At 41.9% G+C, this 14,919-nt stretch overlaps 1 protein-coding gene across 1 annotated transcript in view; it reads right to left on the bottom strand.

Moving 5' to 3' along the window:
- The window catches only part of LOC118428048 (protein O-mannosyl-transferase TMTC4-like), a 98,986-nt gene that overhangs the window by 44,051 nt on the left and 40,016 nt on the right, over positions 1–14,919 (bottom strand). The window lies entirely within an intron of this gene.

The following is a 14,919-nucleotide window of genomic DNA, read 5'->3' as shown; positions in this document are numbered from 1 at the left end:
ATTAAATGAGATTTTTTTTTCAATTGAGTGAGATTTTGATATATGCTTCCTACTTATCACAGTCATGGCATCAAGCATTGGTCAACACAGAAAAATTGAGCCAATAACAAGAATCCCATCGACAGAACTGAAAATACATAGAAAAATGTCATTTAAATTTTGGGCAAGTGAAAAGTTGGTTCAGGCAAGTATATCTTTATGTTCTTGCCCAATAGGACAAGTGAATTTTAGAAAACTTGTCCAACCCTGCAGTTAGGTACTAGTACTGCTATTCAGAAAAGTACATGGTTCTTCTTTGATTCTATTCATGGAAAGAAAAGGGTATTGGTTTTCCTATACTTTGTTCAAACCTCCTACACAAGGAGAGGTTAATAAGGCACAATGATAGGCCTTAAGGCCTGGCCTGCAGCCTGCATCTGTAACATTAACAGCTAGGCCGGGATCCAAACCCAATCTTGTGAATCAGGGGCAGGATTACTGGGTACTACGCCGCAGTGCGCAGTGGTACGTGCAGCAGGCAACATTAGCAAGGGCCAGGATTATTCTCTAGCCTGGGATCCATCCTATTCTAGTTCCTATAGGTTGGACAAGTTTTCTAAAATTCACTTGTCCTATCTGGCAAGTACATAGTAAATTTACTTGCCTGAACTTACTTTTTCACAAGTGACATCTGTCTATTAAAAAGAATTTTCAATTCCATCAATGGAATTTTTTTATTGTTAGCTCTATTTTTCTGTGTTGACCAATACTTGATGCTATGACTGAGAAAGGTACATGTATTATAATATCAAAATCTCTCTCATGGATCGTACTTGCCCGATCAGACAAGTGGGTTAGGACATGCACTTGCCCGATCAGCACTTCCAATTGCCCTGGACAATGGGGAAGGTGGACTTGTTCAACCCTGCCAGTTTTCTCCAACAAGCACGTCAACAGAGAAAAGTCTGGCTCCATCCCCAAGCATTCAAATGCCAATTGTTTCTCAATGACAGGTGACACATAGAAGCAATCAAAGGGGTGAACCTGATTCTGAGCTAGAACAGAACGGAAACCAGGCAAATTACTCATTCTTGGCATGTAATTTGTTTCTACCTCATACAGGTACAGCTAAAGGTTAAAGACTTTATACTCTGAGAAGATTGAATCTTAGATTGAATCCGCCTTAACTTGTTGCCGAAAATGGAGTTAGTTACGCAAGAGAACAGACTGGCAGGGCGAAAATTAAGACTCCGTGGAAGGAAACCTGACCCGTAATACAGGCCTAAACAATACCAATTACGTACCAAGACCTGCACCTTGTCAAACGAGTAAAATAGTTGGAATACAAGGGAAAAATCATGTTGGAGATATGTACATGGTTAAAGTTTAAAGAGTTTATACTCTGAGAAGATTGAATCTAAGATTGAATCTGCCTTAACTTGTTGCCGAAAATGGAGTTAGTTAGGGAGCAGAACAGACTGGCAGGGCGAAAATTAAGACTCCGTGGAATTGAAGCTTACGAAATCTGACCCCATATTACGGCTAAAAAAAAAATACGGGCCTAAACAATACCTATTCCCTGCATCTTGCCAAATGAGTAAAATAGTTGAAATACAAGCTAATTTGATACTGAAAATTAAATCAATATCATGTTGGAGATATGTGCATGGTTAAAGTTTTAAGACTTCATACTCAGAGAAGATTGAATCTAAGATTGAATCCGCCTTAACTTGTTGCCGAAAATGGAGTTAGTTACGGAAGAGAACAGATTGGCAGGGCGAAAATTAAGACTCCGTGGAATTGCACCTTACGAAATCTGACTCGTATTACGGGCCTAAACAATACCGATTCCCAAGACCTGCATCTTGTGAAACGAGTAAAATACAGTACCGACTACGTTTATGGTCCGGTCTGAACGCGATTTAATCGCGTGCAAAAGTCGTGCAAGTCGCGATTACATCTCGTGTAAATCGCGATTAAAACTCGTGCAATTCTCGGGTAAAACGCGATTAGATATGCGTGTACCCGCGTCTGATATGCATGAAATCACGTCTAACCGCGTTTAGACGATCAATGAATAGATTTCAGACACGCCTCTTCTTTTCATAAACATTTTCTAGACACGCCCGTGCCGTCCAAAGTTCGGGGTTTGGCAGAAATCGGCTTCTTTTCATATGCAGACCCCCGCGCGGAGGGCGGAGAACGTATCACGCCCAATTTCCCAATTTGTTTCTGAACTAACGCATAACCTCGCAGTCTAGAACGCACCCGCGCCGCTCCCAACCACGATATTTCTAGAAGATTTGCTGCAATTTTGAGGAACCGACTGTTCCGCACATGTTTAAATTTGATACGTGAAAATTAAAGAATAAGAAATAAATTTCCACAAAGGTGTCTTTTTCTTAAGCAGAATATATGGCAAAGTATGCTTTTACTGGACCCCGATCTTTCGGCACTGCCGTGGCTAGCGCCAGGGTCACGTACCGGAAAAAATCCTTCCGAAGATACAAAATGTATGGTTCGACCTCGCACCCGCGCCGCTACCTAACCTACCACGTTCTTTCTCGGAAGATTTGCTACAATTTTGAGGAACCGACTGTGTAGTGCAAGTTTGAATCTTATACGTACATGACAAGAAAACATCAAATAAATTGTTTTTTTGCCAAGAATGGCAAGATGTGTTTTTCTAAATCAGAAAACATGGAGTAAATTCTGCTTCTGTCTGACCATGCGTGACGAGGACGGCCCGCTACCGCGGCCAGTGTCAGGACCACCCGAAGAAAACCTACCGACTCTATGTTGAATTATTTGTGTCCTATTTCTGTTGTTGCATTATTTGTACGCTGGTGTAGCGATATCAAATTCGCCCACACTACACGATACTTGCCACTGTAAATAGCTACAATAGTCTGTGTTTGCATTTCTTATCTATCGATGAAAGTGAAGACAAGTTAATCATGTTCCGAACTGATAGGTAAGTACACTAGTCTTTCAGTTTCAGAATGAACAACAAGGAATGTCCAGTGCGACCAGTGTAGTCGTACAAAATCCTGGCGGTCTCACTACCAAGTAAACAGGCTTCGACCGGCAGATACTACATGTAAGTATCTACATCCGAACTTCAAGCGCCGCCCCGCCTCCGGTGGAACGTGACCTGTTTATAAATATTCCAACCTTCCTAAAGTTCGCCACGGCGCGACTACTAGCATATCATATTACATTTAGACGTGTACACGGTTTGTGTGGGGTCCAGAACGTGGGACAGGTTGTGGAAGATTGGGTTATTTGAGCGCAAATATGAAACTTATATCGTTGCGATAAAATCAACAGCTGTTTTGATTGTTTAGTGTGTGTAAGTACACGATTGACGTGACTGTTACGGTGCTGGTAAACTTGTAGAAAAATTACATTGTAAACCTCCAGAATTTGGTCTGGTCCGGTCTCACGTGCTGCTCAATTTGATTGACACATGCACGGTAAGGAGCGGCTTCTTTGAAAGTATGTTCCCACAGAAGAAGGCCACGTTGACTGTTGCAATATTCTGCGTTTATTTTCTACTCCGATCTAGCCCCGTGTTTAATATGTGGTTATTTTTTCTTGGTTTATCCAAGGGGGTTTTATCAACCTACTTGATTTATCTAACTTTGTTTTATTTGTATTATTGACAATTTCTAGAGCAGATCTAGACTAATTAAAATACTTCGTAGACTGCACACGCAGCGGTAGCGTACGTCATATTTAAACTTTGTGGCAATGTCGCAGGGGTGGATGATCTATAAATTCTGTATTCCAAATTCTATAATTCATTTCCCAACCTGTTCATATTAAAGGAGCCACGACCAATGACTTAAGAATGTTTTTAAATGTTTAAGTGTATAAAATTTCTTTATTAATTAAAGTTTGTACACGGACATATTCATATTCACGGACAACCTACCGTTTTTCCAACATTCGGAACAGATGATGACGATCCGACTGGTGTAGAAGCTGCCGAATGATGATCGATAACATCGGTAGTAAACTTACCTTTCATGTTCCAAAGGCAATGATATATCGTGTTTACCTATTTCATTGGTCAAATCCCTCTTCGTAGTATCCCGACCAGCTAAATTTATATATCTATATGTTGCTGAAAAACAACCGTAAACGTATAGGCCCTTTTAGTAAAAGAGTGAACCTCTTTGAACAGCGCATAACAGTTGTAGATAAACTGACTAAAAACATGTTCATTTTAGAAACGTAAAATACTAGAAGTAGAAGTAATGTTAGTAACGCTAACGCAACTTTTAACTGAATCAATGACAGGTTAGAAAAACTTGATCACATACTCAACAAGAAAACCAATAACTGATGAAGAAATTTTCGGCAAAATAACAATTGTCTGTGTCGAACCAAGACGTATGCCCCTTGAATATGGTTGCGTGGGTCCACTGCCCGACGACCAGGAACGTCCGAGGCGGTCAGGAACAGAACAGGTAGGTCTTGTTGGTCGAGTTGCAACCATGACGATCAGCTGTATGTCGACTGCTCGACGACCAGGATCGTACGATGGCTGTGTTCCGACCCAAGAGCTCCGTCAGGAACAGGTAAGTCTTGTTTGTCGAGTTTGTAACCATGACGATCAGCAGGCGGATGGAAACCTGAATCCTACTTTCCTAGTCTAGAAAATTAGCTGCCGATGCCGAACCAAGGAGTATCAACGTTCCTAGAAATATTAAGTTATGACCAAACACAATATCCTTTATTCATATTTAAATACATGCAAAACGGTCAATTTATGCGTATAAATACTAGTAGTCCATTCATGTCAGTGTATAGTCTTCAACCCAGCAATTCCGTTTATATTAGATGACGATCGTGTTTATGCTGTCAGTCCTTTGTGGGTCCAAAAGATTCGAACTTGTATTATTTTATCATATACCTTCCACGAAAATTAGACGAAAGTAGCCCGCCTAAAAATGTAAATAGGAGACAATTTTTGCCGGCAACCCGCTCGGTTGCCGTTACGACTTTTGTAGTATGCCGTAAAAAAAATACCACCTTCTTCAAGTTGGAAATGATTATCGACAGACTGTTCACAGAATTCTTACTCAGCGATGTGAGAATGATCGATGCCGGAAAAGTCCCTCCGATGTTTTGCAAAATTATCTATGCCTTGCGGACGACGCTGGCCGAGCAGTAACGTGTTAAATTTTATCAAAGAATGCACATTTCGTGATAAATGATTAAAAAAAAACACAACAACGAGTTAGTTCTACGCTTCTTCTTGTTGTTACCACTTTGTCAGCGCCGCTTCTGGCTGTGATTGGAGGGAAGTTGATTGGATTTGCCGCATAATCAGGCAGGCGCTACTTCAGAGGGCTACCGCCGGAGCTGTCGCCATGGTAACCGCACGTCCAGTTGCATTTCCCACGCGCGTCTAGTTCTTCCCAACTCTCTGCCGTGACGTACAGTACAGCTTATACACATAATTTTCGGTGGAATGTAACGCCGTATTTTACGGGGAAATGTGGCGAATCGAACTTGTATCTCTTTTTGCTGGCCTTCGAATTCCACTAAAATTATACGAAGATAACCCGCCAAAAACTGTAAGTAGGAGACTATATTCGCCGACAACCCGCTTGTTTCGACGGTTGACATCATCGTCTTCCCTTTGAGGCTTACGAAAAAGCTTAGCCGTGAAGACTATTTTCTTTTGCGTAGTTCGGGTTGCTTTCTGGATTCATCATTGACATTTATTTTATATCAGAAAATATCTATCGGGAGACTGTTTTCTTATCACAATTTCCATACCCAGCGTTGTGAACATGATCGCTGTTGGCAATTTTCCTCCGATGTTTTGCAAATCCGTACCCTTTGGACGGTGTTGGATGACGAGCAGTAACGTGTACACGCCTGTTCAAATTTATCGAGAAATGCACATTTCGTGATAAATAAAAAAGCAACAACACAACACCAGCAAAATGAAAAGTTACTAATCAAGATATAGTATAGAAATTTAACTCAGTCTGAGCAATCGGTACCAGGAGAGAATGTCGATATGTTAATTTGCTGACTGTGAACTTCTTTTACGATCTTAGCTAAAAAGCGTCAGCGGTCCTCGGACAATATTGCCGACACCCGCGGCGCTGTCCAGCCCCTGTATTATTCACCAATTATCAACAAATACGTGAAATTGACGACTTACAAGTATCATGCAAATTTACAAAAGTAAACACTGCTCATTAACGAACAAAATATTTCGTGGGTGAAATGCCCGACCAAGGGGCGGGGCAGCTGGAACAAAGCCTTTTGTTTTGAGTCGGCGGGGTGCCTGGAGTAAACGCGTTTACAAACGACACGAGATTTTTAATTAGATAGCTACGGCTCATTAGCGCACGCGATTCAATCGCGATCAAATCGCGACTTGCACGACTTTTAATCGAGATTAAATCGCGTGTAAACCGCGTGGGACCGGACCATAAACGTAATCGGTACTGTAGTTGGAATACAGATAATTTGATACTGAAAAATCACGTTGGAGATACATGTGTATGTGCATGGTTAAAGTTTAAAGAGTTTATACCCTGAGAAGATTGAATCTTAGTTTGAATCTGCCTTGACGCGTGGCGCGTTGGTACACCCGATCCCTCGATCTCGGAAGTTAAGCAACGCGACGGTCCGGACAGTGCTTGGATGGGGGACCAACCAAGGACGTCCGGATTGCTGTAGCCTCACGAAGTTTTCCACGAAATCGTCTTCCGGGAGGGACGTAAAACGGGGGTCCCGTGCTCGAGGAGGTGCCTCGACCACGTCAAACAGCCTCATTACTCATACTTTGGGTACCTACTGGCTGGCAAAATACACCAGATGATGATAAACAGTGTTGCCAAAAATGGAGTTACTTACCGAGGAGAACAGACTGGCAGGGCGAAAATTAAGACGCGGTGGAATTGCACCTTTCGAAATCTGACCCGTAATTCGGGCCTAAACGATACCTATTACCAATTCCCTACATCTTGTCAAAGGAGTAAAATAGTTGGAATGCAAGCTAATTTGTTATTGAAAATTGAATCAATATCACATTTGAAGTGTGTGCATGCATGTACATTGTATGCGTATCTGGAACTGTTACAGAACCACTCGGACAGTGATCATGACTGTACTATGATGATGTTTTGGTATGTACGGGCGTATTGTTGATGCGAAGGTCAAGATCAAATTTTGGATGGCAGAAGTTCTTGTAAATTTGTAACCATTTTGCTATGTTAATGATAGTGGTTTTATATTGACAATGTTTACTGCAATGATTTAATATGTAACATGTATTGTTCCCTCCCAGGGCTAGCCCTTGGCAATAGCCTATGGCTAGTTGGGCAGCCCTGGCTGTCTGTAAACAGCCGAACGAATAAATAAATAAATAAAAAAAGAAGTGTGTGTTTCGTGCTGGACATCCTGTGTTCCAGATAGCTTTTGATATAACATTAGGGAGAAATGGTGTAGGCTTGGCCCTTGTGAATTGTTGAAATGAAAATGCCTCAAATCTGTTACCCGAAAATCAAGTCAGTTTCCGACATGATAGTCAGTATAATGGACCTTTAAGAATTCTGCCATGACCACACACAAATATTTCAATTTCCCTGACCTGCCTCTATCCTGATTAGCCCGATTGGTTACTACCGAAATCCAGCCAGTTCAGTTGAGAAGAAAGTTGGCATAATGTAACTTAAGAAATCTCAGACATACCTGGAAGTAATTCTAAGACATCTTTCTACCCCTTGGGAGTTGGTTAAGGAGTTGTTTCAGGAAAATCCCCCTAATCTGTTACCCTAAAACCAAGTCAGTTTCAGCCAAGACAGTCAGCATAATGTCACCCAAGAAATCTCAACCAAACACAAAACCAATTCCCCAGACCAGCTTTTATCCCTTTGGAGTTGTTTCAGAAAAACACCCCTAATTTGTTACCCAAAATCAAGCCAGTTTCAGTTGGGAAGAAAGTTGGCATAATATAACTTTAGAAGTCTCAGACATACACGAAATCAATTCCCTAAAGCAGCTTTTATCCGTTGGGAGTTTAAGGAAAATGCCCAATTTGTTACTCTAAAATCAAGTCAGTTTTAGACAAGATAGTCACCATAATGGACCTTAGGAAATCTCAACCATACACAAAACCAATTCCCTAATCGTGCTTTTATCCCTTGCGGAGTTGTTTAAGGAAAATACCTGCAATCTGTTACCCCCAAATCAAGTCAGTTTTAAACAAGAAAATCGACATAATGTCGCCCAAGAAATCTCAACCAAACACAAAACCAATTCCCCAGACCTTCTTTTATAGCTTGGGGGTTGTTTGAGGAAAACACCCCTAATTTGTTACCCTAAAATCAAGTCAGTTTCAGAAAAGACATTCAGCATAAAGGACCCTTAAGAAATCTGGCCACACACAAAACCAATTCCCTAGGCCTGCGTTCAGCTATGAAGGGTTGGAACTGTTGCAAATTGTGGCAGAGAAAATCAATTTTGTGTCCATAAAACCTGCCGAGACACACCTGCTACCTGGGGCCTTACGACAGGACTGGGACCGCGCAGGGCTCGGGTTACTTTCACACTCCGCTAAAGGGGAGGCGGAATACTTATTACCTTAATGAAGAAGGTTATGTTTTTGACATTAAGTTTGTATAATGGATGGATTGAAGTTTAGCTAGTAATTGTTGGTGGTAAGTTTGAACAGCTCAGAACTGATGGTGAAGACTAAATTTTTGGTTGTTGGTTGGTTGCTTAGTTTGTAACAGGCTGATAAGAAAAGAAATTATTAAATGTTTTGGTTGGTCGGTTGGTTGGTTGGTTGGTTGGTTGTTGAATGGCTGGTTGGTTGGTTGGTTGGTTGGTTGGTTGGTTGGTTGGTTGGTTGGTTGGTTGGTTGGTTGGTTGGTGAGTGTGTTATTAGTTCCTTGCTTGCTTGCTTGAATCATTGTTTGCTGCTGCCGTGCCGCGTGCCTGCGAAGCTGCTGTGTTACGCCGAAGGCCTGTTATACCGGCTATATAGATACAGATACAGATGCTTGCTTGAATGGTTAGTCTGGTTTCTTAATTGTTCGTTCGTTACTTTGGTTGGTAAATTTTCTATCAGCATAGCTCAAAGATTATTGACTACCTTTTTATGGTTTGGGATAGGTTATTACATTCCAGAATCCCATTTTGTAGCCATAGATAGGTCGGCAATTTGTGAAACAAGCCAAATTTGCAGCTAGCTTAAAACTATGCGTCAAGGGACCCAACACTAATTCAGCTTGCTACAGGAAAAGGTTATGGATAACAACATCTGGGTAACTTTTATATGTCTGAATAAGCCAAGAAAAGGACGACACCAACGAAAATCAATGAATCCATCTGCGATAATCCCGAAACATAAAGCCTCTATTGATTCTGGGAGGGAGATTGCTGACCCGCGGCTCAAGGCCTCATACATTTGGAAGCCGAAATCGAACTACGTTAATTGAAAACCGGGAAGCTAATGAGCAAGACCAGACAGAGCTCAGATGTCGCCTTGAGGTCAGCTTTATTTGACTGGTCACCTCGAATTCGGCAATTTGGAACATTTCATCGTCATTGATCACTTCGGGGGTGTTAATGTTTCAACATTCAGACGCACTTGTATTCATTAGAATTTCTAATTAACTTGTTATTACACGTATAGTTTTGGGCTTGTTCATCATTTGAAAGAAATTGCATCAACGATGATATTTTCATGTCAATGAAGGTAAAGACATCCAGGTAATAAGATACGCCAAAAAGGAGTTACTCAAGCAACAGAATAAGATTTTGGAAACAGTCAAACGTTTCAGACAGTGTCACTGACGAAAGATGCCGGATTGCTGTCTGAAACATCTGACCGTTTCCAAAATCGGATGGCTGTCTGTCAAAAGGTTGCTTTATCCACTTTTGTTGTATATATGAATGGTGCAGGTAACATTTGTCTGGTACAGGTAATGTCAAAAGTGCAGGTAGACAGAAAAAAGTATTTCAAGCCCTGATAGAATGGACATCCCTCAATCTGCAGGAAAGGCTGACTGTAGTAAGATACAGACAGGCCTGGAGACAACTCTCCATCTTCATGTCTACGTTTTCCACCCAACGACAAGGAGGTCAAGGGACAAGGTAGGTAGGGGTGCATGGCTGAATATACGAGCCATACTGAAGCTGCATTATCATCGTCCGTCGGCTGCGCTGCAGGCTGTAAGCTTCCTCCAGTCCCGTTTGTCAGCACCAAGATGACGGATCCGTCTCGGGGTGATCTGGCCATGACTTCTAATTAGTCTCCCAGGAGCAGTTGGATATATGTTGGCGCCCTTGTCTATGTCTGCCATGAGGCGGACATCAAGTGTGTAAAGACTGACACTGAAAGGCTCATCCTCAGGCATGCTACTATCACTCGTTCAGTGTTCTAGCCAGCCTGAAACTAGAATGTAAGTTGGCGCCCTTGTCTACATCTGCCATGAGGAGGACATCAAGTGTGTACAGACTGACACTGACAGGTTCATCCTCAGGCATGCTACTATCACTAGCTCACTGTTCTAGCCAGCCTGAATTTTTTTTCGCCCCCAGGATTTTGAATTTGGAAAACCTGTTGAGCGCTGAAGGTGCAACAATCCTAGGGTGCTTTGGGAGCACGTTTTAAAATCTAGACCCTCTGAAATGCTATTTCCTGTATTTTAAGGGGCAAAGTTTGCTTGTAGACTCTAATTGGTTCAATGGCATTTTTACATGCCGATTTTTGTCCGTCACAGAGGACAATATGGGCAAAATTTTTGTCCATCCCCAGCAGCAAAATTCTGTCAATGGACAGAAGGATGGACGCTGACTAGAACACTACACTAGCTACTTGAAAAAAGCATCATGCTTCACTTCAACTGAGAATGACTGCTTTACCCTTTTTTAATATGCAGATATCCAGGTGTGAAACTTCAAGGTAAACTTTCTTAAGAAGACCTTGATAACACCATTTTTGCAGAATAATAGTAATTGGGTTCCCAAAAGAGTATGAGAGTAACTGTTGATGTTAGCTGTAACGTCTTCACAATATATTGCCAGTGTCCCCATAAAAATCCAAAATGATGATTCTGACATTACAAGGATCCCTGTCTCCAGACTAAAGTAATGGTAATATCTGTCACACAAGACAAGACAGAAATCCTACCCTAGAGGAAAAGGGCTTGATAATGCCATTTTTGTAGAGTGACAGTAATAGGGTACCCAGAGGAATATGCGAGTAACTGTTGATGTTAGCTGTAACGTCTTCACAATTGCTGGTGTCTCCCATAAAAATCCAAAATGATGATTCTGTTATAAGAGTCTCTGTCTCCAGACTAATGGTAATACCTGAGACAAGACACAAATCCTTGAGGAGCCTTAATTTTCTTCTTGACAGAATTGCCAGTGTCTCCCAAAAAATCCCAACTGATGATTCTGTTACAAGGGTCCCTGTCTCCAGACTACTATGATAATACCTGAGACAAGACACAAATCCTGAAGTAGCCGTGACAGTAACAGGCTATCCAGAAGAATTATGAGAGACTGTTGATATTACCTGTAACGCCTTCACAATTGCCAGAGTCTCCATAAAAATCCAAAATGATGATTCTGACATTATAGGGGCCCCTGTCTCCAGGTAATACCTAATAGTAATACCTGAGACAAGACACAAATCCCAGAGCATCCTTTTAATGTAGAGTGATAGTAATAAGACCCAGAAGAATTACTACTCAGAAGAATTATGAGAGTTGATTTTAGCTGTAATGTCCTCACAATTGCCAGTGTCTCCGTAAAAATCCAAAATGATGACTCTGACATTACAAGTGTCCCAGTCTCCAGACTAATGATAATACCTGAGACAAGACACAAATCTTGAAGGAGCCTTAAGTTGTAGAGTGACAGTAAAACAGTATCCTGAAGAATTATGAGAGTTGATGTTACCTGTTACATCATGTGTCTGACTCTTCATACAAATCCAAAATGATGATTCCTTTACAAGTGTCCCTGTCCCAAGACTAATGGTAATACCTGAGACAAGACACAAATCCTAGAAGAGCCTTAATTTTCTTCTTGACAGAACAGTGTCTCCGTAAAAATCCAAAATGATGATTCTGACATTACAAGGGTCCCTTCCTCCAGACTAATGGTAATATGTGAGACAAGACACAAGTCCTGGAGGAGCCTTAATTTGTAGAGTGATAGTAAATAAAGGTACCCAGAAGAAATTTAAGTATAAATAGAGTTGATGTCACCTGTAACGTCTTCACAATTGCCAGTGTCTCCCTAAAAATCCAAAATGATGATTCTGTTCCAAGGGTCCCTGAACCCTACTAATGATAATACCTGAGACAAGACACAAATCCTGAAGGAGCCTTCATTTTCTTCTTGACAGAATTGTCAGTGTCTCCCTAAAAATCCAAAATGTAATTCTGTTACAAGGGTCCCTGTCTTCAGACTAATGGTAACACCTGAGACAAGACACAAATCCTTGAGGAGCCTTAATTTTCTTCTTGACAGAATTGCCAGTGTCTCCCTTAAATTCCCAAAAGATGATTCTGTTACGAGGGTACCTGTTTCCCGACTAATGGTAATACCTGAAACGAGACAAGACACAAATCCTGGAAAAGCCTTATTTTTGTATAGTGATAGTAATAACTAAAGGTACTCTGAAGAATTATGAGAGTTGATTTTAGCTGTAATGTCTTCACAATCTATTGCCAGTATCTTCACAATTGCCAGTGTCTCTGTAAAAATCCAAAATGATGATTCTGACATTATAAGAATCCCTGTCTCTACACTAATGGTAATACCTGAGACAAGACTGAAATCCTGGAGGAGCCTTAATTTTCTTCTTGACAGAATTGCCAGTGTCTCTGTAAAAATCCAAAATGATGATTCTGACATTATAAGAATCCCTGTCTCTACACTAATGGTAATACCTGAGACAAGACACAAATCCTTGAGGAGCCTTAATTTTCTTCTTGACAGAATTGCCTGTGTCTCCCTTAAATTCCCAAATGATGATTCTGTTACAAGGGTCCCTGTCTCCAAGACTAATGGTAATACCTGAGACAAGACACAAATCCTAGAGGAAAAGACTTGAGAAGGGTTTGAAAACAACATCTTTAAGCATTAATTTGTAGAGTGATAGTAATAGGGTACCCAAAAGAATTATGAAAGTTGATATTAGCTGTAACATCTTCACAATTGCCAGTGTCTCCGTAAAATTCCAAACTGATGATTCTGTTATAAGGGTCCCTATGTCTAGAGTAATGGTAATACCTGAGACAAGACACAAATCCTGGAGGAGCCTTAATTTTCTTCTTGACAGGACTCCTAAATCCATCAGGCCTAAGTCCCCATGAGGAATGGTCATGGGGGATTTGCAATCAGCATGGTCAGTTGGGTGTAGGGGTCATATAAGGTGACACCGATTTGATTTGTGGACTAGTTCTGCATGAGGGAGATCACGCGGACAGGGAGGCGTATTGTGATGATATTATTGCATAGCGAAGAGAGAAGTGAACTGTATAAGGTTATACAAAGTTATGGAAAATCATCCCGTCATGTATAACTGAGCTACGGCCACGTGGGGCATTGGTGCATCCGATCCGTCGATCTCGGAAGTTAAGCAACGCGACAGTCCGAACAGTTCTTGGATGGGGGACCAACCAAGGACGTCCCGATTGCTGTAGCCTCACAAAGCTTTCCACGAAATCGTCTTCCGGGAGGGACGTAAAACGGGGTCCCGTGCTCGAGGAGGTGCCTCGACCACATTAAACAGCCACATTACTCGTACTTTGGGTACCTACTGGCTGGCAAAATATACCCGATGATTATAACTACAGAGCTCTGGACAAACCACATAAACCCAATATGTCAGTATGCTGACTGAAGAGAGGAGCAGCTTCAACTGGAGCGAGATTCCTGACTAACCGAAGGACTCTACTCTACAAATTTTCCCATTTTTTTTATTTTCGAATTTTTCAGCAAAGAAAGTACATTGAAGAAATTTGTAACTTTCATTTCCGAGTCATTGACTCACATCACTCATGAACATGAGGAAGGTTGATGCTTGAGCGATTGAAATTCGAGGAAAGCATATTGCTTTTTCAGTTGAACATGGATTGTACCAACACAGAATGACAGATGAGCTTTCATGCTGACAAAGGGGAAGCTGTCAATGTCAACATGAAGAGAGAGATGCTATGCTATCCTATTTAGTTTGTTGTGGCTCCCATATCACTCCATATCCACAGATCCTCTTGTAGACTTAGGATTGACAGCAAGTCACAGTGAAGTTTACTGAGGCACAAGACTAGTCCTCTATCCAGTCCACCGTTTCTGGGATCCCCCTATCAGACCCTCATGTAGACTTACAGTTGTACGATTGAAGTCCCAACTTGAGGAATGACAGGGTATAAGGTCCTGTCCAGTCCACTGTTTCTGGATCCCCCCATTTTCCGTCTGGTGGAAAAGGGCAGGTGGACCTCCTCTGGCACAAACTCACTGGAGCACTAATAGGAGATCAGTGGGCCTGACTGTCTTGGGGCACTGAATGAACTGTCCTAGCTGCCCAATCCCGGCTGGCCCCCAAGGTAGGTCCTGTCCAGTCCATCAGTCCTGTGGGATAAGTAATCAGCTTGGCCAGTTGGGTGTGAGGGTCCCAGCTCTGGGATCCCCCCATGTAGACCCTCCCAATGAGGAATACTGGGGTATAAGGTCCTGTCCAGTCCATTGGTCCTGTGGGATATTAAAGTAATCAGCCTAGCCAGTTGGGTGTGAGGGTCCAAGCTCTGGGATCCCCCCATGTAGACCCTCCCAATGAGGAATACTGGGGTGTAAGGTCCTGTCCAGTCCATCAGTCCTGTGGGATAAGTAATCAGCCTGACCAGTTGGGTGTGAGGGTCCCAGCTCTGGGATCCCCCCATA

The sequence above is a fragment of the Branchiostoma floridae genome, chromosome 12, assembly GCF_000003815.2.
Source record: "Branchiostoma floridae strain S238N-H82 chromosome 12, Bfl_VNyyK, whole genome shotgun sequence".
NCBI lineage: Eukaryota > Metazoa > Chordata > Leptocardii > Amphioxiformes > Branchiostomatidae > Branchiostoma > Branchiostoma floridae.
The sequence above is the reverse complement of the archived record's forward strand: the minus strand, read 5'-3'. Positions and strand labels throughout refer to the sequence as shown.